At 41.8% G+C, this 26,177-nt stretch overlaps 2 long non-coding RNA genes across 4 annotated transcripts in view; both read right to left on the bottom strand.

Moving 5' to 3' along the window:
- LOC134167887 (uncharacterized) overlaps positions 1-16,680 on the bottom strand; it is a 34,844-nt gene extending 18,164 nt beyond the window's left edge. Inside the window, exons 1-6 of the long non-coding RNA XR_009966321.1 lie at positions 16,586-16,680; positions 15,142-15,744; positions 14,526-14,606; positions 12,301-12,382; positions 10,277-10,810; positions 4,709-5,934 (exon numbers count right to left, since the gene is read on the bottom strand). This is a non-coding gene — a long non-coding RNA (uncharacterized LOC134167887). The remainder of the gene's footprint in view (positions 1-4,708; positions 5,935-10,276; positions 10,811-12,300; positions 12,383-14,525; positions 14,607-15,141; positions 15,745-16,585) is intronic.
- Positions 16,681-16,804: 124 nt separating this feature from the next.
- On the bottom strand, positions 16,805-25,301 carry LOC134167886 (uncharacterized). 3 transcript variants are annotated; one of them, XR_009966319.1, is made up of 4 exons: positions 21,807-24,978; positions 20,860-21,021; positions 17,023-17,113; positions 16,805-16,892 (listed from the first exon to the last, which is right to left on the bottom strand). It is a non-coding gene; the product is annotated as an uncharacterized LOC134167886 (long non-coding RNA). The 3 variants fall into 3 exon arrangements; XR_009966320.1 differs by adding an exon at positions 25,194-25,301 and having other exon boundaries at positions 16,811-17,113; positions 21,807-21,991; XR_009966318.1 differs by having other exon boundaries at positions 16,811-17,113.
- Between the last annotated feature and the right edge of the window lie 876 nt (positions 25,302-26,177).

Here is a 26,177-nt window from a genome sequence, read left to right as displayed (position 1 = left end):
AGCAAATGATTATGAAAAGCAACTGAAGTACTTCTTCCCAGATCGGATGATTCATAACTCCTTGTTGATGCTGTTGTCTCCAAACCAAAGGTTGTTGAAGATGGTGAGAGGAGGAAGGAGGAAGAATACAAAAGACATAAAGAAGAAGTGATGCGGCGCACTTGTAGCAATCTCTCTGCAATCCTGAGCCACCCCTATGTGCATTCCTTAAGTTGCACATGAAATGAGCACACAGTCCGAGACACGGGTAGGAACAGGAGTAAAACAATAAAAAAAGTACAAAACAATGCCTACATGAAGAACAGAAGACTTAGTGCAAGCAGTAGTCTAGACACTGGGTCATGCATTTAAAGCCTATTCATAATTCCTCACTTTAAACCATGACTATGTATGCCCCAAAATGAATAAGCCCAAGTATAACTCAGAGAAATCCTTGTCAGAGCACAAAGACCAAGAAAGGCGCATGTTAACACGTGCTCCATCCTCACCTGCGTTAGTCAGAATAACTAGAACAAAGCCAGTGCAGCTGTGCCAGTTTACACCAGTTTAAGCTATGACCTGTTTAAACATTCTTGGATGGAGTCCAGTGATGGAGTCTAGACATTGTTATTCAGAAATAACTTGATCTTCATCTTTTGCTTTTGTACAGAAAGGAAGAGGAAATGTATGTCACAAAGCAACATTTCATGCAGAACAGCAGGGGAAGACAGGATGGTAACCCAATTAAAGGCAGAGCAGAAATTTTTCTAAGCCATTTATAAAGAAACATAAACTATCTCCATCCTCCGGTGACTGAATGAAAAGAGATGGCATGGAGCAAGGAATCAGGTGATCGGCCTTGCAAAATCTTCTTCGCCTCAGAGAACAAAATTCAAGGGCCCATTTCATCAGCATTGCCCCTTCGGTCACTGCTGCAGCCTTCTGCTTTATCTCCCTCAGTTCCTTATCTGGCAGACCCAGCACCCAAGAAAACAAGTCTTGCTACTGTCTGCTATCTCATGTTTGCAAGTTAAAATCTAAAGAGCTTGCAAGGTCTTCTGTGTTTAGAGGCTATGTCAAACAGCACTGGGGTATTTTGCCCCTAGTTGCTTACTAGAAATATTGAAGGAAGAAAATCCCTTCTCTAATATTTGATATCTTTCTGCTCTTCATTGCCTCTAGGTCTCCTGGTCATAAGGTTTTATTTTTAGCTCACTTCTCTTTATGTAACTTCAGCACGCTCCTTCCACACAAATATCTGCACTAAGAGCAGGCAGAGGAGGGGTTCTTTGAAAAGAACATCTGTGAAGTCTTTGTGCTACAGCTTCCCGAAGGCCCTGACATTCTGTCTCTTCCTTTCCTTCTACATCAGCTTCTTGTCTCCTCGCATGCAGCTTTTAAGTATATTTTTAGATAGCTGAACAATTCAAACAGCTTGCCCAGAGCCAGTATTTAAACTTAGACCTATATTTTCAGAAAAAAATAGATTTAAAGTTAGCATGGTTATTCAGAAGTGTCAAAAAGGTCCATTTCCTGCTGACATTTTTATATACCATATCCTTGCAACTGCTTACATTTCAGATGAAAAAATTTGTTATAAAGAAATACATCATTTATTTCAAGAGAAAGAAAGGAGGCCACTAAATGCTATCATAAAATAGCACTTTTATTTATTTACCTGTACTTCTGAGGTTAAGCTTAGAGCTTTAGTGCAACCCAGACTACAATTTGATGAGATGCTGAAGTCTGTACTGCATCTGGTATTACATCTCAAACATCATGCACATATCATGACATGCTCTGGTTCAATAGAACTCCTTCACTTTGACAGTTCTTTTTTATCAAACACATTTGCAGATGAATGTGGCAGGGATAACCAGCATGTTGCATTGCGTATGTTGCATTGTGCGCTGTCTCTTCTCCTGTAGCTGGCCAAAACCAGCCTAAACCTCTTCCAGGGAGCCTTTGCGAGGTGAACAGAAGCACGCTCAGAGCCCACACGCTAGTCTCATCCAACAGGGCACAGGTTCTACCTGCAAGTAGGGAGCCACAGCCTTAGAACATACAGGGAGATGAAAAACAAATGACCTCAGCAGCTATCAGATTGCTACAATGGTTGGACATTCAGGAGTGAAAATGAAAAACACAGCCACCTCCACCACAGCCTGTCTTCCATCCAGCTCCAGGGAACCCAAACTTCCTGATCTCACTCAGGTGTCTGTTGAGAAATTGTCTCCATCAGCGATATGAAGACACTACTGTAAGATGAAGGTTGGGGAACTCCAACAGATTTTGCTTGGAAAAGAAAACAGAGGTTCCAAGGACCTCACCCCTTCCTTGAGAGACCAACCTGTCATGTACCCAGGTCCCCCTGATGATTTGGTGATACCACCCTCAGGAGCTGAAGGCTTACTTCCTCCCACAGATGAGGTCAAAGAGGCTGTGCTGCCCCTAGCCACTGCGTAGCAGGAGTCACACAGGAGCTGCTGGAAAGCTGTGTGCGGTTCAAGGGTCACAACACAGTTACTGCCATATCTGCATACCACTGTGATTGCTGCTGTTATTACCTGCATACCCGCTCTCCTCTATTTCATTGAGCCTTAGACTAGGGGTACAAAAACAAATCAAACCAAACACTGCAGTTCTTGGCTTCTTCCAGCACCGCTCCTGGCCTGACTACACCACTAGTCACCTCTTCACTTTACACTTGCTATTTCTGCTGCTGCTTCATGTCTTTCTCATGCCTCCCATACAAATCATACCAGCTACCATGAAGTTTAGGTTGGATATAAGAAGGAAATTCTTTCCTGTTAGCGTGGTGAGGCGCTGGAATAGGTTGCCCAGGGAAGTTGTGAATGCTTCATCCCTGGCAGTGTTCAAGGCCAGGTTGGACAAGGCCTTGGGTGATATGGTTTAGTGTGAGGTGTCCCTGCCCACGGCAGGGGGGTTGGAACTAAATGATCTTAAGGTCCTTTCCAACCCTAACTATTCTATGATTCTATGATTCTATGATCTTCAGACTGCCACAACTGCAGTCTTGATATGGGGATACTGCCCTTCCCTACACTGTTAGCAGCATAGTTTTTCCTGGCAATTACTTCAGACATATCCTTAGATGTTGAATTAGAGGAGACTGAGCAGAAGGAAGTTCAGAACACCAGTGGGATGGCTTGGCCGTGTCAGTCAAGGAAAATAGTGTTTATGTGACTAGGATGGCAGATGGAAGGGTTCAGACAGAATGGGACTATGTAAAGAAAAGCAGCTGTGGTGGGGCCGTACTGGAAGGACAATTTACCACTTCTCAGCTCATCTCTAGTTTCTGTCCATGGTGATATGTTAGCTACAGCAGATGGAAAGTAATGCAAAGAAACTTATTTTTTTCATGGCCTCAGAGTGCAAATCCAAAACAACTGGAGATCTTTGATATTCATTTATCTGGGCTTCAGCTCTGCCTTAGTAAAGCAATGAATTACACATTTCCAGAAAGGTTTGAAAATTGATTCAATAATACTAGCAATAGTTTTGAGGACCACATAGGAGCCTGTGGGGAAATGAACATTTGTGACTTCAATGTAGTATTGAACAGAACACACTGGAACATGGTCTGAAGCTGCACAGTAAAACTGTTTAAGCTGATCATTCAGCAGACACCATCCCTCTTTTGCACTGAACAAAGCAAGCATCATGGGAAATACAGCATGTGGTCACGCAATGAAATCCTGCATCATGACTCACAGAAAGAGTATAAACTAAGGTAACATGGCAAGTGTTAATTCTTTCACTTAGCTTCAGTTACTGCATTTGTTACTCAATTTTCTTCTAATTCAGCTTCTTGGATGAAATACTGGTATATGCTAGCAAAAACCAAATTCAAACCAGACAGCTGGATGTCATTTTTTCCACTTTAAAGAATGTCATGTTAGGAATGGCCCAGTGGGCAAAGGCGAATACATAATGGTTATTCAGAAAGCAATTAGATTCTGACCGCAGGGAAATGTTTTCTGAATGCATTGAGCTTTAATAGAATAGACCCAATAGTCTTTTTTGTTCCTCTATTTCTTATATAAGGAATCTTTTTTCCTTAAAGTTAAGATCTGGGTTAATGATGAACACATAATTATACTCTTCACACAGTTCTTCACTATGAACTCGTACATATATCTTAATAGTTACAACAGCTGCATTCTAAGATAGATATAAATATAAAAGTGGCTAAAGATATTTTGAGGTAAATGACTTTATACATGCCCTTAACTACAAGCACAGTTACACTAGTGAATTTTTAGCCTTTTCATTCACAGAGACATGGTATCACAGGAGTAGTCAGTGTTTTGAGCTGATAGAAAAACCAAAAGCTAGTAGTAACCCAAGCCCAAATTAAAAGAAATTGATTTGCCTTTGAGCAAATCTGAATGATTTAGAAATCTCACATCTTCTTGCGCTGTTTCTTTCGGTTCCAAGACATGAGAAGCTACACTGTATTTAGAAAGCTAATAAATAATTGGCCTAATTCTGCTCTTAACAACACAGGCAAATCTCAAAGCAAAGGCAAGAGGATTCAGGTAGGTTGTGTAAGCCAGCACTGCTACCACATCTCATCAAAGGCTAATCAGCTGTGGAAAACAATAAGGCTGCTACAAATCAGTGTTTGATAGTGTAAGAGAAATTATGTCTTTATAATATCTAATCTCATACATCTGTAATGACAAACTGTAAATATCCACATTACCTGAATAACCAGCAGTAGACAAGATTACACAGTAACACTTCACAGGCAGGATGGACACTGAAGGAGGGTGGAAGGAACACAAAAGGTATTTCTTTGCTTTTCTAGAAGACATCCTCATACCAAAGGCAGGCTGACAATTTGTCCCAACCTACAAGGTGCAAGAAGAGAAATGGATTTGCTGAGTAGCTACAGAGCAAAACACTCTCTTGTAAGGACTGAAGTCTCATTGTCATGCTTTTTTCTGCATAAATTGCCGTTACTCTTTTTTTTATTGCTCCCAGTAACCGTCAGAGGCTCCCCTAAACCAGCACATTGCTGCACCAGCTCAAAAAGCACTCACACCTCAGGGACTCATTTTGCTATGGAGTGTGGCAGTTCTCAGTTGTGGCAGTTATGTACATGAGAGCTGCTTCATACAGGTTTGAATACACCAGCTGCTGTTGGCCTTCAGACTGAATCCAATTTCGAGTGTCTCTAATTAGCCAGTGAGATGAGGTGCTCTCATAAAAGACTGCAGCATTGGCTCAGCTTCCTGATGTATCAAAGCCAGTCTTCTGTGTTTGGTACTGATCAACAGCTGAGGTGTGAGTGAAAATGCCCGAGGTTACATCATCTGCTTTTTTTGATACCAGGTATAACATAAGGTGGATAACCTATTCACATTTTATTATATTATTTCTTCTTTGTAAGGGGGGAAGAAGCCTTTGTCATGCAGTACATTTCTATGTCTGAGCAGGCAGAATACCTATAGATCTGTAGTACAACTCAGTATTGACGTCTGTGATGATTTAAAAGACTTCCTTGATTTTATAGTAGTATCTGTATGAATATTAACTCCATAGGGTTTTTTTTTTATAATGAGTGACATGCAAATAGTGAATTAATTCTAATCATGAAGGTTGTTCATAAAACAGATAAAACACCTGCTTGGAGAGACACCAAAGTTAAAACACATGAATGATATCAGGAGTCATCAAGTGATAAGATCTTGCTCTTATGAAGTGTTTTCCACTGATACGCTCAGATCGTAAAGAACACTTAAATGGAAATCAATGCGACAAGACCATCTGTCAGAGAAGGGGAAGAGCATCTTTGCTCACAGGCTTGCAAGCTGCTGAAGAGGGCTTTCAACTTAAGTTGCCAGGAGAGGGGAACCTCAAAGCATCCCACTCCTACCAATTTGATGCCAGTGCCTGGAGAGGGATAGCAGATCAGCAGGAGAGCACCTGAAGAGCAAAACAAAGGAATTCCAGCCACTCCAGCCAGTAGGTCACCTCCATCTGCGGCTCAGCTTAAATGCTGCTATGCATCAAAGGGCTGTAAAGACAGGCTGGGAGAGCTGGGGTGGAGAAGGCTCTGGAGAAGAGAAGGTTCTGGGTACCTAAAGGGGGCCTGCAAGAAAGCTGGAGAAGGACTTTTTACAAGAGTGACAGGACAAGGGAAAATGGCTTAAAACTGAAAGAAGGGAGATTTTGATTAGATATAAGGAAGTTCTTTATCATAAGGGTGGTGAGGCACTGGCACAGCTTGTCCAGAGAAGCTGTGGCTGCTCCATCGCTGGCAGTGCTCCAAGGCCAGGTTGGATGGGGTTTTGAGCAACCTGGTCTAGTGGAAGGTGTCCCTGCCCATGGCTGGCGGTTGGAACTGGATGGTCTTTAAGGTCCCTTCTAAACCAAACCATTTTACAGTTCTATAAAACAACTGGGAAGCTCATAGACAGAGAAGTGAAGGACACACTCTGCCAGCCAAGAAGTCAGTGGGAGTAGTGGGAAGAAAATGCTTGTGTCTCAATTCCCTGATCAGGCTCAATTCCCTGCAGATTGCTGTTTAATGGTGTTTCCTTTTAAGATACAAAATTACAGAGAATGCAAAAAGACCAAGAGAATAATAATTCGTGTGGACTATTGCTGTGATTTAACTCCAGTTGGCAACTCAGCCCCACACAGCCACTCACTCACTGCCCCTCTTGTGGGATAAGAGAGAAAATCAGAAGAGTAAAAGAGTAAAAAAATTATAAAAGAGTAAAAAAATGACTAAAAGCATGGGCTGAGATAAAGGCAGTTTAATAGGTAAAGCAAAAGTCCTGCACACAAGCAAAGCAACACAAGGAATTCATTCTCTACTTGCCATCAGCAGTGAAGTGTTCAGCCATCTCCAGGCCAGCTGTGCTGCATCATGTGTAATGCTTACTTGGGAAGACAAATGCAGTCATTCCAAACATCCTCCCCTTCTTTCTTCTCTCCCCAGCTCTATATGCTGAGCATGATGCCACATGGTATGGAATATCCCTTGGGTCAGTTGGGGTCAGCTGTGCCAGTTGTGTCCCCTCCCAACTCCTTGTGTACCCCCATCCTGCTCACTGGATGCAGGATATGAGTCAACAATGACACTTAACTCACATCTGAAATGAAGACAAGGAAAATCTGCAACGACCATGTCTACTGTCTCATGATAACTTAGTCTATTAGCTGAGTAACTACACCATCATCCCTGGTATAAAACCTACTTACTGTTTCTGACTGTTCTTCATCTAGTCTTCTTGACTTTTACTGTACCTGTCTTCTTAGGTAAAATTGGAAATTTTAGTATCCTCACATTTCCAAAGCTAAAGCCAAGGTTTGCAAGCAGGTTCTTAGGAGATTATAAGGTACCTTTCATCATTTTACACACTGTTAAATATTAAATTAATTTATTAAAAGAACATATTGCTACAAGAGTTAGTCTTGAAATCATGGATCATCAACCAGAGGTCACAAAAGAGCCACCTAATGTACTCTGTGGGCTTTATCTTCTGTGATAATCCTGGAAAACATTTTGCAGTTAATTTTAATGCACTCTTTGGGTCAGTTTTGAGCTGCAATTTGTCATGCATCATTAATTTACAAATCTAAACAAGACCTGGTATTATTACTTCATAGCAGCCAAACATTTTATAAAGCTATAGTAATATTCCTGTTCTTCATCCCTACCTGCAAGCATCTGGCTGCTGAATATTTGGTACTTGGTTCTTATTTTGTCTCATGGTTTGAATTTGTTAGTCTGCAATAACCAGGAAAAATACTGCAATATAAAGCATGCAGTTATGATATTCATTCTTTAACCTTCTGTGTGGTATTTGACACCCACAGAGATTTTCCCAGCTCTGGGAATTGTTGAGTCAATGTTGTCTCAGCTACAGACCAGCAACCATAGCTAATGTTTTCAAAGCTGTCAGAAGCTGAGCTCTTAAATCCATTATTTATACCCTCAGATAAAAGTGATCTGATTTTTAGAAACATAAAAAAAACGATAAATTCCCAACTGAAATCAGTGAAGATTAATTACTAGCAGTCCTAATTAGCAAAGAGAAACAATATATTGACTCTCATGTATTTGTGCCTACTCATACCTCTTTAACCATGACCAGTCTGGCCCAGACACTCCCATTAAACAGCCTGTTACTTGAGAAAAGTGGTTCTTAAACTTGAGATTCATATTTCACAGCAGTAGCCAAAGGGAGACACCGTAATCCAGGTCATACCAATAAATGAATTGCAACCAGTGTCTCAGAGAACAGATGTCTCATAGTTTAGAAATGCATGTGAGGGGATAAAAATACCAAACTGTAACACTAACATGGTTCTAAGAAAATTTCTTTGAGAATGTTTTAATTCTAGAGCCAACCAATAGCTTTAAAGGCTGATAAATGGAAGAAGGAGGGGGAAGACTATTGTCAAAGAGTTTTCCCTTCAAGAATGTCTGGAGGACACAGTGGGAGAGGTGAAGACTCCTTTCTGCCAGGCAGCTCAGAGTTGAGGGGCTCTTCCTTCACTGCAGTGACTCCTTGGCCTTTCCTTGGCCACCCTGGGCCTCCTTCCTGTTGCTACAGGACACTGAGGTGAAGGCTGCAAGTACCACACTGATCTCCCAGGCCTGTGGGCACAGAGCTTTCAGCCACTGCTGATGTTGCAAGGGGAAGGGAGATCAGGAAGAAAGCACACCTCTACTGGTGAATCTCAGAATCATAGAATAGTTAGGGTTGGAAAGGACCTTAAGATCATTTAATTCCAACCCCCCTGCCATGGGCAGGGACACCTCACACTAAACCATGTCACCCAAGGCTCTGTCCAGCCTGGCCTTGAACACTGCCAGGGCTGGAGCATTCACAACTTCCTTGGGCAACCCATTCCAGTGAAGATATATCCTTCTTCACCCTGTATCCAAACAGCAGTTTGCAGGAGGTACCTTCATCCTGCCTTGGAATTTGGTCTCTGATTTAGCCCTCCCCACCTGTTCAAGCTGCCTGGGTTTATGTTTCCTCTGCAGCAGCAGTAGTGCAGCCTGGCCAGTCTGGCTGACCTCTCAACAGGCAAGCCTACAGCTGAGAGTCTCATGGTGATAGGCTGTACTTTTATATCAAGAGCTGAAATAACAAACTCGGTTCATGCAGGGGGCAGAGCTTTGGACTCATCTCTGCTTGAGAGGCCTGGTTATTTATTAATTATATTTAAAGTTTTATAACAGCTTAAAAGGAATGTGAGCCAGAGGCAACACTTCAATGAAGCTTCCCTTGTGCAATGCTTGTGTAATTCTCTTAGTTTAGTGCTGGTTTGTGCAGCTATGGAAAGCTCCAGTCTGTTCCCTCCTCTAATGCCTCCACTGGTCCTGGTGATTTCTTCACCCTTTGACAGGAGAGTTCTGGCAGACAGACCCCCCCAAAGCACTACTTTGTTGTGAAATCCCAGTGCACAGAGTCCAATGGGCACACCAATGCAAAATCTTGCCCAATCACTTTCTAAGGAAAATCTGCAAGAATCCTGACTTTTGACACCCACTCAGCAAGACTGGAAAGAATGCTTTGCAAGCTACTTCACTTCTCCTTGAAATCCCAATTGCCGTAACAAGGCAAGTGTGGTTGGTAGAGTGCAGGATCCACATTTCTGATCCAGAGCCTGCCAAGATTAGACTACTAAAGGGTGGTGTAAGTGAATGAGTTCAGGTTAGTTAGGAATTCATGTATACTGTCTCTTTGGGTTGGGAAAGACCTTTGTAAACATAAGTATTATTTGCCATGGCCTTTTACTTGGTGCGTAACAACCATTTACTTGGTAGTAGGCAATTCTGAAGTAGAAATTCCCTGGTGTGAGTGGGTTGGACTTCAAATCACTCAGGATGGAGAATGGAGTGAGGAAGCATCTGATCTCCCAAGTAACAAGCAACAGGACAAGCAGAAAAGGCCTCAAGCTGTGCCAGGGGATGTTTAGATTGGATAGTAGGAAAAATTTCTTTGCTGAAAGGGTGTTCAGGCATTGGAACAGGCTGCTCAGGGCAGTGCTGGAATCACCATCCCTGGAAATGTTCACAAATGTTCTGTGCAGATGAGGCCCTCAGTGACATGGTTTAGTGGTGGTTTTAGCAATCCTGGGGCAATGGTTGGACTTGATCTTAAAGGTCTTTTCCAACCTAGTTGATTCTATGATTCAAAACACTGCATGGAATGGGAATAGGGGAAATTGATTTTGGCTGATCCTATTTGGGGCATAGATAACTAAGGATCAGACTCTGACCCAAGGCTACTGGTAAAGGTACCTGGTGTTAACCACTTCAGTAAGCCTGCTCCGGGTCTCCTCTCGCAGGGTGAACGGCTGTCATGTCAGGGCAGCTGCTGGCATCTACAGCCACCTGCTGGCTTGTTCCTGAATCCTGGAGCTCCTGAATCCGCACGAGCTCCTGCGAGGCACAAAGAGAAGACTGGGTGTCAGTCTTTCATACCATCAATATCTTTGTAAACAAGCCTCACCCATTTAATTTGAGAGCAACTTCTCGTTCTGAAGAGATCTTCTGAGATCTTTATTGCCTTTGTGTTCTCTTTTTATATACGTTCTCTCCTTTTATGTGAGCCAAGAGTTACCTCCAAACACTTGAGGCTTATTAGCTAATGAAAACACTGCAGTTTTGCAAAGCAGATTAGTATAATTATGCCCATTTTGCAGCAGAGAGTACTGAGAATTAAGTCAGGTGAAGGTTCAAGGTCTCTCAGCAGTATTATTGGTATGGGCTCCTGTCTGAACTCTTCTTGCCTGAACGGTTTGGTACTTGCTGATGTTTCTTGAGATGCCGGCCCTAAGGAAGGAGACAAAAGCTGCGAGACAAAAATGCGCTGCACCCTGGTAGGAAATATATGAGAAGTTCCTAGAAATCATTTTGCCCTCTGTCCTTCCCTACTGCTGAATTTAGCTTTGCAGGAGTGCAAGCAGGGAAAGGCAGGGCTACGAAACCTGACTTAAATTCAGTGTATTGCAGATGATCTTCAGGTCGTACCTTGATTAAATGAATTTGCATAGCCAGTATTAGCTATACCCTAATATCTTTAGAAAGATGTTAATCAATTAAGAAGTGCTTAGAAAATGAGATGCAAACAAAATAAACTAAGGCATAGGAAGGCATGCTTAAGGGAGTGGCTCCTTTAGAGGTTTCTTCAGCTTGCTGTCTGTGGATAAGGTGCCATCCTGCTCCAGCAAGGCCTTATCAACATGAGCCAGTAAGTGACTGCTTTGATTTTAGCAATAAAAGATATTATCTGTGCTTCTTGATTTCTTTTAAATTAACATGCAGCTTTCTGTAGTAATGTTACAGGTTTCACAGACAAACCCAGCAAAGATAACAAATGTTAATTGGGCTCACTAACCTCAATATGATAATCAATGGCTTTTGTTTTCTCCATTTCCATGTTGCTGACTATGCCGTTTCTTCCCTCTTCCTCTGTTCAGTGACTTAACCCTTCAGTTACCCCACTGATTTATCTTTTCCTACGAAAAAAAAGCATCTTCCTGGCCCACTATGTGCCCCTTTACACCTCTGGCCTTTGGTGCTATTCAAACGAATAAAACAGGAACACCTTATCCTAGAGTTCTGGCTGCCTAAGATTACTACAAAAAAGACTGGGATGAAGAAACAGAGTGTGGTGGCAATAAGGAAATAAAAGAGGTGGATCTGTAATGTACGTTTCAGTCTCATCTATCCACAGATATCCTTCTAGTAATATCACTGAAAGTCTACTTCCTATCCAAGGGAGCCTGCACATCATCCTCATCCTGTGATGGATCTGTTGCCCTTGACACTGCTATTTAATGTTTGTCCTTTGATACCTTGTCACACTGGATGTTACAACTTTTCAATGCTCCTTTCTCTCAGTCTGGACTTTCAACCATCTCCTCCCAGAGCTTTGCCTCCCACCTCAAAGAGCAGCTCCCTCAAAATTTCCTGCTGCGCCTTCCCCTCCACCCTCAGTTCTCTGTCCTTGGGTGACCTCTTCTGCTGAGGTGGATGTAATGACCACCTCTGTGCCACCTACATTTAAAACACTTATCTACTGCTGATCTTCCACACATGGGTTTTGCATCTCACTGCCTCCATAGTGCTACATCCTGACAGACAGCTTGCTACCAAGCTCACTGAGATCCAAAAAAGGAACTCATTAAAAAACAAACCCAACAACACAGCTTTCGCTAGCTCTCTGGCCAGCAGCCAGTGTGTGTGTCAATTTTAATGGCTTTGATATTTAAATTTAGCTCTCTCTTACTGCCGATACCATTTGGCAGAAGTGTACTTACAATATTATTCCCAAAGCTATTCACCAGGCATCTCTTTGCTACGCTCCAACCTTCCCAGGAATTCATTCCTGTGAATAAAAACCTGTAGGGATGAGCAAACCATCAGTGCTGCCCTGGCTGGCTAAAGAGATGATTTTCTTCTTTTCACTCTCTTTCTGCTCTTTGTATGTTTGTGTGTCAACAAACATCTCCTAGCCAAGAACTGCCTTTGATTGTTCATGACTTATCTTCAGGTTTCTTGGATAATTAATGTGTGGTTTTGTGGTTCTTTCATGGAATTACAAGGGAGAAAAAAGGAATTTTAGTAACAGGACAGTATGACTACACAGCTGCACTGCTGTATAGTATATATAATTAGTACTACTGAAATGTGGTATCAGAGGCAGATGTGTTGTACTTCTAGCTCCCAGATTTGACACTAGTTATGCCAGGTAGTACAGACTGGACTACAGATTTCCACATGTTGAATGTGTTGGTTTAAGAAGAAAAAAAACCCTAAGTTACCTCAGGTACACTCAAAAAAGTTCTTTATTTAAGTTTGGGGTTGGGTTGTTTTTTTTTTTAGGAAGCTTCAATACTTCAGAGTTGTGCAAATGTGACCTTTGTGTGTTTCTTAACTTACGAATCCTTCTTTATTAAGGTTCCTAATTTCTCTTTTGAGAAGGATCTGAGAAATTATTACTATTAAATAATTAATCAATTTATTAGAACTCAATTCAACCTTTTAAGACATTACAGAATGTTGAAGTTGCACAACTGGGATTCAAGTGATTATATGTAAATTTAGGTGCTTTTCACCAAAATACAGATCCTATCAGTTGTAATAAACAAGTGACTTTTTAAAACAGAGAATATTAGTGGCAGCTACTGAGATGTTGCCAAAACCTGAAGATGTTTTGTCATGCCTTGATACCAACATCTTTGTCATTACAGCACCCATACACTTTGAATTTAGACAGAAACCCCACTGAGATTCAGGTGATGAATTTTTATGCTGACGTGATTCCCTACAGCTGTTGCTGAAAGAGTCTGCCTCTTTTCCATAGTAGCTCAGAAGTGAGGCATTCACCTACATCTAATTCTTCTCCAGTTATTATCCCAGGACACTGGAAATGGCTAGGAAAGGGCTGTAATCACCCAGCTATTCAGGGGAGAAGTTCTAAATTCTGTTTTCCATAAAATGCTTAAATACTAAGAAGAGTTGAGCACAACACCCACTTTTTGACTGCTCTAATGATCATAATGTAGTATCACACTCATTTGCTTTCCTTGCCCTGCTGAATATTCAGGTATACCATACAAAGCAGGACTTCCAGAGGGGACCAGAATATCCTGCAGCAGTTGGGCAAAGTGGCAGGACAGAGAAGGGAGCTCTGGACTTAAACCTTCTCCAGAATAATGGCACCTGGACTTTGGTGTCCTACATCCTGGGAGCCTTACCTGGGCCTGGGTAATTACCCTCGCCGCTTAGGGAAATCGTCACCTCCTGGCTGTCCTTTGAAAGTGCTGATGACTTTCATTCTATCTCACAGGAGTTCTGCCCAAGAGGAGAATTACACCTCAGTATGTGCAGAATCAGAAGTGTAAATGGTTAGAACACAGGAGATACAGTAAAGCTCCCATTAATAAAGTCCTGTAACTAGATAATTATAGATTATCTAGATAACCTTTTATGTATGACTGCAAAAATGTCTCCTTTTTCACTTGTTCCCTAGCCTTTTTTTGTTCATGAAAGCCTTATTATAAAGCTGCAGATAAGACCAGCTCCTTTTAGCTCCTTAGAGCTACCTAGCAAGAACTTTAGCAAGGGATAGTTAAAAATGCTAATTAAATTTTATGTAGTAAATTTGGCAGATACAAAAATTCATTGTTTCTTCCAGCAACAGCTCAAGATTGGTATTTAGCTGTGAAATTACCTATGACTTGTTCTGTATTGCATCATTTTCTTGCAGTTTTTGTTCACAATATAATCCAAAACCTGTTAAATTTAGCAGGCACTTTATTGTTGCTTCTGTTGCTTAACTGGAGAGTTTTTCTCATGGTCCTTTAAAAGCTCTGCAGAAATACAAGCAGGAAAGTTTCAATCTGAGAAGACTGCTTGATGTAAATTAATTATTGAACACATATTAATATTCATAAGGGACCCAATTATCTGTGAAAGTCATGATGATCTTATTTGCTGATTAGCAAAGAAAACACTACCATGGTATTTTTCTTAAGCTCACCTTGTTGACTGAAATTTGTGTCAATGAGCAAGTGCAAGGTTAAGATGGAATAAGAGGATAATTTCACTGGTGAGGTCATAACTGATGAAGTAAAAGTGACAGAAATGCAACTGAGTGATTTTTCAGCAGGTAAGAATCCTAGTCATAGGATAATTTAGTTTGGAAGGACCTCTGGAGGCAGGTTCCTTCAGTTCCCCCATCAAAGCTGGGCCAAATTCAAAGTCACATGCCTCAGGGCCTGCAGGGGACACTGCAGTTAACAAAACATGAGATGGGAAATGCTTGAGCGAATGGGGTAGATATAATTAGGTATAAAACACATACTTAAGGGTGGTTCTTTGGAGTTTCATCCAGGGGAAAATTGGCTTTGAAGTCACCAAGCTGTCCTGTTTGGCCAGGTAGTGTTAAATGTAAGCAAGATAAAAGGCTGAAAGCTTATCCAAAATGAGTGCTTTAATTCTGACGACAAGGTCTCCCAAATTTTGCTACAATAAACCTGACTTCCTAGGAAAACTACAGTGATTGAGAACAGCCATGACTGTAGTAAGTAGCAGCTGGGCCTTCTCTAACAATTTAATCAGATAGTCAGCATCCTTCAAAACTCTGGATCACTTACTGAAGGACCACTGCAGAAGTGGCTCACAGCAGACACCTGCCTCAGGTCTCCAGGAATGAGAAGAGAGCTTCACAGCACAAACATGTAAAGAGAGTGGCAAAGCTGCATTATTGTCTTCAGGAGAGCTGGCATGTGGTGAGCAGCAGCCCTACACACACAAACATCACCATGTAATGAAGCGCAGCTCTTCCTGCTCGCAAGCACATCTCTTGGCACATACTTACACTGCTCTCCATCACATATATTAAAGCCAGAGAGTATTGGTATATTCTACTCCTGAGAAGGGTCAGCACCTTGATATTTTATCCAGGATGTATTCAACCTTGTTACAGTTCTGCCCACTGCTGTTTATCTGACTCACACTGAGGGTGAGAATCAAAGGCAAGTGACGTGCTTGCGAGAGCTGGCCTTGTTCAGCAGGGCTCTGCCATCTTCAGGCAATTTTCAGGCTGCCTCTACACAGCAAGAAAAGGCTGAGTTGGTTTCTATGACGCAAAAAAAAAAGGTACTCATTATCTTCCAAGAACTTTAAAATTGGATTTTGGTTCCTACTCTTTCCACACTTAGGCTGTTGCCATTTTTGCAGCTGGGTTAATTTGACAGCTGGAAAAAAAAAATGATCATGATGTTTTTGGAACCACTTGGACTTTTTTTTCCCTATCTGCATTTTTTCTGTAAGCCCCAAAATTAGAAGATCAGTAATCTCAGAGATGTGACACTTTGTGAATGCCTAATTTCTCTTTATATTTGCTGCTTATTTTCCTCCCCATGGTTTGCTTTCTGCTTTGAACCACCCATGCCAGCACAGCCTTACTGACTGTGTGTGTTTCATTATTCTGATCTGATGAAATTTTTGGGATCTGCCAGCTATTCTATTGTCTCATGAAGTGCTCGAACACTTGCTTTAATTTTCCTGTGAAGGATTGAAAAGACTGCCAGTCATAAAAGCCTGTAAAAGCCTGATTAAAAGGTTGTCTTTCCAGTGGCAGCTTTTGGATTCACATATGAGCCATAGACTGCATTTTTTGTCCTTTCTGGAATGTTTATCAAAAGGTACATTGATTATTTTTGTAACTCGAACATAAGATTTGGAGGTCCCAACATAAGGCCTCTCCAACACAAGATTTATCAAAAGAACTGTGGGTACAAAGGGAGGATTCTGAATAATATTAATTTGTCATTATAAAATGACTAAGTTCATCTCAAATAGTGTCTTCTCCATGCTGTTTTGAATACAAAGCATCAGAAGATTTAGACTACCTCCTGGAGAAGATTAGCTGGAATAGCCCCTCAGTCAGGGTCTGTTTTCAGTTGAATAGGAATGTGCATAGCCAGAGCTAAGGAAGATAAATTCAGAAAGGTTTTAGAGGTTCAAAAGAAAGAGGATGGTGTATGGCCCATAAGCTATGAACACTAACAACAGGAAAGCTAAGGAAACACTTACGGGTGTGATCTTGAGAAGAAGGTGGTCCTTTCTGGGTCCAGGTCCTAGGGTCACACCCACCCACTTTTGCAGGTGATTAAATTTGCTACCAGTTTTGGTGCTTCTGCCTACACAGAAAGAGGATTTATGCAGGACTGTTTTAACAACACAAGCTTAGACTAAGAACTAAGAACACACCTAATCTGTATCAGCAATTTTTATTCTAGTAGAAAAAAAAATCTGTGCAAGGCCTTGCATTTGATGATCCACTTGAGCAACAAGGGCAGCACTAATTAATAACATCTCAAACGCAAAGTTATTCAATAACCTTGAAATGTTTTGAAGAGTTGACTTCCAGTTAGCGTTTTGCTCTGCAACAGTCACAGAGTAAACTAGAACATCAAAATATATTTCTGTTTTTCCTCAAGGACTGGAGAACAATGTGTGTAATTATGCACAATGACACAAGACTGAAAGGAGAATTGCTCAAACTGATCTTCAAAGCAGGCAAATCTGAGCACAACAGACAAGCAAAGAAAATGAAAAGGCCTAAGAAAGAAAGAAGTGAGGATCAGCAGAAAGTCTGAAAATGGACTAGAAGTCACAAACACATTTGGCACTGCTACAGCAAAGGCAGGATGCACACAAGGGAGATTTCTACAGAGCTAGTTGGAACAGGGTGCCCAGAGAAGCTGTGGTTGCCCCATTCCTGGCAGTTTTCAAGGCCAGGTTGGACAGGGCTTGAAGCAACCTGCTCTAGTGGAAGGTGTCTGGAACTGGATGGTCTTTAAGGTCCCTTGTAACCCAAACCATTCTATGGTTCTATAGGTGGAAAATTTCAAACTGCAGGAAGCTAAAAAAATTAAACATCCATTTACTTCAGGAAAAAAAAAGTTTTCACAGATGACAATTAAATCAAATTTAAACAGGATTTTCTTGCAGCTGCAGGTTCTCCTTTAGGTCTCTGACACATATGCAGTGACAGATTAAATCTGGTTGGCTGAAACTGTACTGTTGCTGATTGTCTGCCAAACCTCTGAGGCAGAGCTAATGGCACAGTGTTTTAAATCCAAAAGCACACTAACCCTAAACACAACTTGCCATATCACAGTAGCCTGAAAACTGTGGTGGTCCAAAAAATGCTTCACTTGCCATTTACACATCCCATGGCAGGGTGAGGCACATATGTGGGGTGGGCTGAATCTGCCATCAGTTGTAATCTGGCATCACATTGTGTTCAAGCATTAAGAATAGTTCTGCTTCTGCCAGAGAAGAGGAAACTTCAGCCAAGAAATTTCACTGGACAAGATAAAAGTGAGAAAAAATGTTCAGTTTGACCTGTGAGGAAAAGCATACTGAAAACATGAGCCAGCGAAGCTGGAGTTTGTGGATGAGATCAGTTCTGTAAAAGGTATTAATTTATCTTTAAATATTTAGCCCATCACCTGCATTTGAGAACAGGATGTGAAAGCGTCAAGAAATACCCTTATTCAAGTAACTAACTCTTCTTCTTTATAACACAGAAACCATTCCAACCTTAGCTAATTACTTCACTCACAGCACAACTTCCCACTAATTCAGACACTCCTTGCACAGTTTGCTTGTCATTACAATCCCTTACATGGTTTTGAATGTGAAATCGAGACTTCTCCAGGACCGCCTCTTTGGTTCTGCTTCCAAATAACAAGATGCCTGCTGGTGTCCTACGCTGGGGAAGTTAATGGACAGACCTCACTTGACTTGACCTTAATGACCATGTTTTGTCTTTGTTACTTTCTCAGTAAAGTCCCAGCACTGTTTTCTCAGATCGGATCTCCCAGGAATATTTGCATTGCTACAGCCCATTAGGTAATTATAGACCAAGATTCCTCAAATGCCACAACACGGTCTGTGCTCAGGCTGTGAGTAAATTAGCTTATTAAGGCCTAGCAGGAGTGAGGAACAACCAAGACCACAGGGAAAGCTTGGTCAGCAGTGCAGTAGGCACTCTGCATAGGAGGATTGGCTGCTTAGGCAGCAGGGAGCATCCTGTGTCCACTCCCCTGAGGGGCAGGCTCTGTGATCCCTCCTTATCCAATCCTACTGCTGCTGGCTCTCCTGCCAGAGCACCCTGAGCCCTTCTCTCAGTCCCTTTTCATACCTGTGTTTGGCCCTTTGGTAAATAGCAATGGATGAGGCTCATGCCACTGACACATACTGCTTTTAGTAGAAGCACTTCAGCTTTGGCACAGAGGCTGTTGTCCAGCAACACACTGCTGCTTTCTCTCTTGAAACATCCCAGCCAGCGGGACTAGAGGTGGTGTAGGTAACAAGATGTTAAAAAGAAAATAATAAAAGAATAGAATATTTCAGTTGGAAAGGACCTACAATGACCATCTAGTCCAACTGAGCTTCTTGACTTTGGCAGGTTTGAGAGTGAGCCCATGTGAACCGCATGAAGTTCAACAAGACCAAGTGCAAGATCCTGCACATGAGCTGGGGAAATCCCACATTGATATAGGCTGGGAGATGAAGTGATTGAGAGCAGCTCTGCAGTGAATGACTTAGGGATGCTGGCAGACCAGCAGATTGAGGGAGGTAATTCTTTCCCTCTACCCCAATCTGGTGAGACCCCACCTGAAGTAACTGTGTTCAGCTCTGGAGTCCTCAGTACAAGAAAGACATGGGCCTGTTAGATCAGCTCCAAAGGAGGGCCACAAACATGGTCAGAGGGCTGGAGCATCTCTCCTGTGAGGAAAGGCTGAGAGTTGGAGTTCAGCATGGAGAAGTCTCCAGGGAGAAATTATTCTAGCCTTTCAGTACTTGAAGGGGGATTATAAGAAAGATGGTGAAAGGCTTTTTATTAGATCTGTAGTGACAGGACAAAGGGCAATGGTTTTAAACTAAAAGAGGATAAATTCAGATTAGCCATGAGTCAGAAACTGTTTACTACGAGGGTGGTGAGATGCTGGAACAGGTTGCCCAGAAAAGTTGTGGATGCCCCATCACTGGAAGTGTTCAAAGCCAGGCTGGATGGGGCTTTTAGCAACCTGATCCAGGCAGGGAGGTTCAAACTAGATCTCTAAAGGTCTTTCCCAACCCAAATCATTCTATGATTTTTGATATTGAAGCTCAAAGTGTAACGATAGGGAGTAGATGGGGAAGACATGTTAGTAAAAGGAAAATGCTGTAGACAATAAAATGGAAGAGGTCCCCATTTTCTTGGTTTTTCTTTGTTCTTCTGATGTATTTGTTTAGTTTTTCTCATCTTGCAGTTACTGTATGTTTGGGAGCTCTCTTCACAAGCTAAGATATTTGTTCATGGAGGAAGCAGTCCCTCCCTTTTCCCAGCCATTCCACTGGTAGAGTCATACTCATCTTCATTATGTCAGCTATCAAGAAGGAACAAACTCATTTTTCTCTTTGAGAGTCAAAGCTGCATTTTGCTTAAAGGCCACCAGCTAGCATTTTCAAAGAGGATGTTGATACACTCGCCTGCTACTCTGCTTATACCATCAAATCTGACATTTACAGGTGTCTCTGCTGCAGCCAAGTACTTATGTTTTCCATTTGGGATTTTTCCTACTAATTCATTAATTAATACCCCTTGGCATTTTATAGATGCCTACAGGGTATCTCAGGAGCATGAGGAGAACTCCTTCATTAACTCTATTTCCCTGCCTGACTGGTAAACAGCTGGTTTTGAAACCACGAGAGAATACAGATTCATAAAATTAAGTTCCAGGAGGGGACACAGTCATTTACACTTTCACGTATAATACAAACCATTTTGTGTCGACTGGTTACCTCTGTATTTAACCCAATTACTTGTGTTGAATAAAAGCATAGCCTGTCATTGGCTAAAACACATACGTGACACCTCATTTACAGACATAAAGAGATGGCTTTATGATCTCTTTTGAGAGCTGGTGCCAGGCAATAATCACACTCAGCATGAAACATTTGGGCCTTATTCCTCATTTGGATGACTCTGGATCAGTTGGCAGCCACTGCTGCTTGATTAAAAAAAACATTGGCACACGGGATTTTTTACCCAAAGGTCTTTCTCTGCTATAATCTAGCCATTTCTCACTCATTTATTTGACAAATTCAGTGCAATGAATTTCTTAAACCTCCTAGTGAAATGCATTTTCTCCAGTGTAGAAAGTCAGCTATGGTGCTCTTTTGCTCATTTTTTTTTCCAATTTTTAAGGTTGATTTTTGCCCTTGAGAACACAGATTCCTACAGGCCATTCTGGTACCACTGTTGGTAATGCCATATGCAGCAGTCAAATCATTTTACTTTTCCTACTCACTCTGATGATTTATACATCCAATGATTACCACTTTAATACCTCTTGCTACAGCACTGTCAAGGATATGCAGGTTTAGTGATTTTCACAATTGCTTCTTTCCATGACACAGTCCCTCATTTTATATTGGCTAAAGTGTCAAGAGAGCTTCAAAGAACTGTGTCCCTAAAAATACATAAAGCATGAGATGAACCCATTAGTTCTTTTACAAAAATTATGCATCAAGTACTTAAAACTCAAAAGCAGAATAAAACGCTAAAGACTCAGACTGAGAAGTCGCAATAAACAGAAATTAGTGATTAAACTGAAAATAAGTTAAATTCCTTTACTGAATCATCTCCCGCCTGACAGCTTTGGCCCGTTTCGCAGTGCAGCTGCGCGTCAGACCCCATTGGGAGATGACATAGGGAGTACTGGCTTGTAATTTAGGAAATCCCCACAAGAGGGGGGTACGAGCCACAAGTAAAGCCTGCTCGGGAAAAGCCAGCGGGCTGGTCTGCAATGGGGCTTACAGGGAAGCTTCACTTACACGGTAGAGCTTCTGGAGGTGGAGATTCAGCCTCAGTGTGGTCGCTGCTTAGGCACCCCTACTTCACCTGTTGTAGGATTGAAAAGTAGTCGAAATACTTTCTGTATAAAATAGATGACAATTACATGTATGGAAGTAAACAGTGACAATATTCTATTGGTCACTTCAGCTTTTGAGACAATAGAAAACAGTCTGACTTTAGAAAGAAACACAGCAACACAGCAGTAGGATTTGTGCCCATGCCTTTCAAAGAAAAGAAGAAAACCCCCAAGATATTTCTTTTTCACAGGGAACTTTACCAAGTCAAAAACTACAGCTCTCATTTGAGCCAGCATTGTACACATGACTGCACCATACAGATCAGTCTTAAAACTTAATCTTATAAAATCATACTTAAATCCATATTTAACCCATTTCTTACCTTTTAGGACTTTGTGTGGGCTTTTTCCAAGCCTGAGAGTTTAAAACAAGAAAGTCTAAAGCCTGAGTCTTGTAAAATTCTGCTTTATGTGTTGATTTTCAAAGCAGCTCCATTCTCTTTTTCTCAGTACTGAGTGCTTAGCCCAGAAGTACTTCTGTAATCAGGACACTGTAATATCTCTGTATCTGCAGAACAAAAAGCTCAATATTAGGGCCCTGTTGAAATCCTTTCTGGACAATCTAGAACGTGTCTATCTCTCCAGCACTGATGGAAGCTGAAAACAAAAAGCATTCTTGAAAATCATCCTAACTAAAAACACCCTGTTAAAAAAAAAACCTGTACACCAGGTAACTGCCACATACTAATCACCCTGTTAAGAAACACCCTGAGATTTCACATTTAGGTTGTTGGAACTGGATGATCTTTGAGGTCCCTTCCAACCCAAACCATTCTATGATTCTACGATTCTACGATTCAGTGCTTCCTAAATGGGTTTCATGCAGGAGTATTCATCTACACTTTGACAATGGGGCTCTAGAACATGTAGACAATGACCATGCTCTACCACGGGTAGAGAGCTCATGGAGACACTACTTATCCAACCAGTCCTTGTAGTGTACCTGCTAACCACTGTGTTTTTTTCCTTGCTTTCAGTGAATGAGCAAAGAGAGATTACCCAGACAAAGTGTGAGTCCTCTTGGTCTTCCACCAGTCACCTATGCCCATGTTTATGTCTCGTTGCCCTGGGCAGTGAGGATACAGACAGCAGCTCTACAAAGCCTGCTCTCTGTGGCTGTACGGAGGATGTCCGTTGCCTGCCCCACACATCACTCACTCCCTCAAGGAAGAGGTAGGCCAGGAAGGACCACCTGTGAGCTTGATTCTGCTCATCAGCCTTGAGTGAGCTGAAAGAGGCTGGCATTCCTGAAAACCAGACTGGTCTTATATGCACAAGAGCAAAATCTGGGGGCAAGGACCTGCTCTAAGCTAGAAGAGTCAGGATGCATTGGATATGGACTTCGCATTGACAGAAATACACGGAAGAAGCTAGAGCAGAGATAGAGCTAGAGCAGGACATTCACAAGTCACTGTTTAGAGGTGCTGAGGCAGAGAAGGGTGGAGATAGGTGGCTGTCTTTGCAATTGTAGCAGTGCAGCAGGCTTGAGCCATGGGTGTCTCTCATCCAAGGGCAAGATTGCCGTAGAACAGCTGAGTAAATTTGAGTCACTTTGATAAAAAAAAATTGTTAAGATGTGAAAAAACCACATGAGCTAAAGCCTCACCAAGAGAGAAAAGTAACAAATAGAGGCGAAGCTGTTGAAGTTGTAAAGCATCATAAGGATTTGAGGATAGCTCTGATATAAAAAGTGTAAAATCCTAAAATCAAATCAGGAGGCCAGAATGTTGTCCAGGTGTGCAGCAGCCAATTCACACACAGAGACAAGGTGTCTGTTTATTCCAAGTTTGCACAAAAAAAGGTGTGCTATGTGGTATCCCGCAAAGCTAGCACATCACCCCATGCAAAAATTCACACTTATACACAGTTCAGTTCAGGTTGGTAATTCCCCATAACCCTTCCACCATTTACAACTGGTCAGCTCACTGAGTAAGTTTACATCATGGACTCCTTGCCATGCATGCTCAGGGAAGAGTTTTTTCACTCAAGCAGGAGTCTTTTGACCTGTAGACATGATTTTCAGCATTAGAATGAGACTATAATGAAAACACTCCCTAATAATGGGACTCCCTAAAGGACTCCCTAATCATGTGGTGCTGATGCATCAAAGTTATATCTTGCTGATTGATGTCCATGTGTTTTCAAGATGTACCAGTCTTCAAGGACAGTCTCTCCTGATTAGAGATTCATTGGGCCTGTTTCTTAATCTGCCTACACAAGCCCAAAGCCTCCTCCACGGGTACCAGTTCTCTTCATTAGTCAGTGTTGTTTTCAGATCATCCTGACCTTTTAGGAGGTCTTTGTATTTGTTCAGGCTTTTCCATAGTAATACAAGCTCCAACTTTTTCACTATATGCCTACAACAAGATGCAGCTCAGCAACACTGTGAATGTCTCTGCTCCACAGAGCAATGGAGATCAGCCTCTCCCCACCTGACTGATGCTCTTCTGAAAAGCAAAGAGCCGCAGGACATCTTACCCAGGGCAGTGAGCATGTGCTTAATCAAGCAGTTTACTAGTCCTAGCTCTGTATTTGTTATGTATTTTGGCTGAGAAATTCTTGGGCTTTGATTTTCAATTGTGCTTATCCTGCTTGAAGAGCTTTTGCTTAGACAGTAAAAGTTACCTAAACAAAGTGGCCTCTGGTACCCTCATCTGGTCAGGGTGAATCGCTGTAAAGATCAGTTTCATCAAGGAGGTGAAGTGAGAGCTGAGAAGTGCCACTAGATTAAGACTGGACTTGAGAGGAAAATATTCAGTTCTCCGACCCAAAAGAGTACTTGTCTGGGAGTACTTTTTCTGGTTTTTAAAGATTCAGAAGCCATTGCACCTTCTAATGAAAAATTAAGGGTAGATGCAGAAAAGACTGAAAAGAAACCTGGAAAGTGGATGACAGGGAAAATATATAGAACTGAGTGGAAAAACTTATCTGCACCTTGAGATGAATTTTCAGAAGTTTTTATCACATGCTCCTACAGTGTAAAGAGTCAACCTCTGGTTTACAAACCAACCAACTTGATAAACGGAACTTGCCAACTGGGTGGCTTCTCTCCACCCAGTTTTGCTGTAATCACAGATTCTCTCCATTTTTACTGCTATTTCCAACCCATAATTTTCAGTCATAAACTTTACCTATCCTTGACATTTATAGATGTCAAATGGCCTACATATAAAACTCTTCTATTGGCAAGCAATGTTTTTTGTTATGCAGTCATGTGGAATTTAGTATGTGGCAATTAACTCTTGGGTTTGCTCAGCAGTAGGAAAAGTTTGCTCATAGCAAAGCTGATGTGGAGTAATTAATGTCTAGTAAGTTGTTTTGGGGTTTTTGTTTGTATGTTGCCCAGGGAAGTTGTGAATGCTCCATCCTTGGCGGTGTTCAAGGCCAGGTTGGACAGAGCCCTGGATGACATGGTTTAGTGTGAGGTGTCCCTGCCCATGGCAGGGGGGCTGGAACTGGAGGATCTTAAGGTCCTTCCCCACTCTAACTATTCTATGATTCTACGATTTGCTGTCTCTGCTGTTCCCTTCTGGTTCCCTGGGTTGTCTTTTCCATCTATCCTTGAGAGCTCACTTGCTCTGAAATTCTAGTGCATGGACACAGTTGATGCGGAATTTGCAATTCCACCTCAAGGGAATTCATAAATATAAGCTGCTTTCCTGTTCATGGAGTTAGTGCACCTCTTGCTTCAGAATTGCTCCATACTGAACTTGAAGAGTTGGCTGCCTTCTGGATGAATCTAAGCTCCAGCTATGTAGAAACACACTGCTCACAGAGCAAACAAACAACAGAGAAATGGCCTCTGGGATCCATAGTAGGTCTGCTGTAAAGAGAAGAAACTGTTGGGGATAGACACTAGAGAGGCTGATTTCCTGTTCAATGCTGTGTAACTGTACAAAAAGAGTTTAATTTTTTTCATAAATGCCACTGAAATATCAACATGCTTCTCCCCCTACCTCTGCCTTCTGGTTCTTTAACTTCTGCTTCCCTTCCCAGTACCTGCAGCCTGCCTGCTGTCTATTAACTATACTCCTACGTCTCCACCTTCACACTGCAAGCGTGAGGACTATATATGCCTGTAGTTGCTTGGGTAAGCATTTGGCTGTCTTCAGTAAGGCATGGGTAGGAAATGTCTAGGAACAGATCTTCAAAATCAGAGAAAACCACAAAATTCCCTCACTGCTGGTGTGAGGATTGGGATTTTAAAAACATGAAGTTAGCCTTTCCCTTTCCTTCCTTCTGTCACAGTCAGCTGACTTGTGATTATGGGTATCACTGACTGAACATTTGCCCACTCTAGTAAGAAAAAGAGGCAAACTCATTGATAAAGCATTAAAAAAAATCAGTGTTCTATCTAAGAAACAAAATGGTAGGAAAACAGACAACATAGTTCCAACCTTGCAGTGAAAACAGAAAGGGGACAAAGTGCTTACAGATGTAGCTGTTGGGGCAGACTGTGTCCCCTGTATGCACTGTATTCCTGTATGTAATCCGGTATGTTGCCTGTATTCCTCAAGACCAAATAACTTTACACCCTGGACTTCTCAGGCATTACAGCTCTGACCCCAGAGAGGTGCCCTCTTAAACACTCTGTGCTATCAGACTGCAAAGAACATAATAGCTACTGCCTTTCATTCCCTAATTATGTATTAATGAAACAAATTATTTTACAATCTTCCTGCTGAGATAGAGAG

The sequence above is a fragment of the Pezoporus occidentalis genome, unplaced genomic scaffold (genome assembly GCF_034315485.1).
Source record: "Pezoporus occidentalis ecotype Australia unplaced genomic scaffold, CSIRO_AGI_Poc_V1 ctg3, whole genome shotgun sequence".
In the NCBI taxonomy this organism is placed as follows: Eukaryota; Metazoa; Chordata; class Aves; order Psittaciformes; family Psittacidae; genus Pezoporus; species Pezoporus occidentalis.
This window is presented reverse-complemented; position numbering and strand designations above follow the sequence as displayed.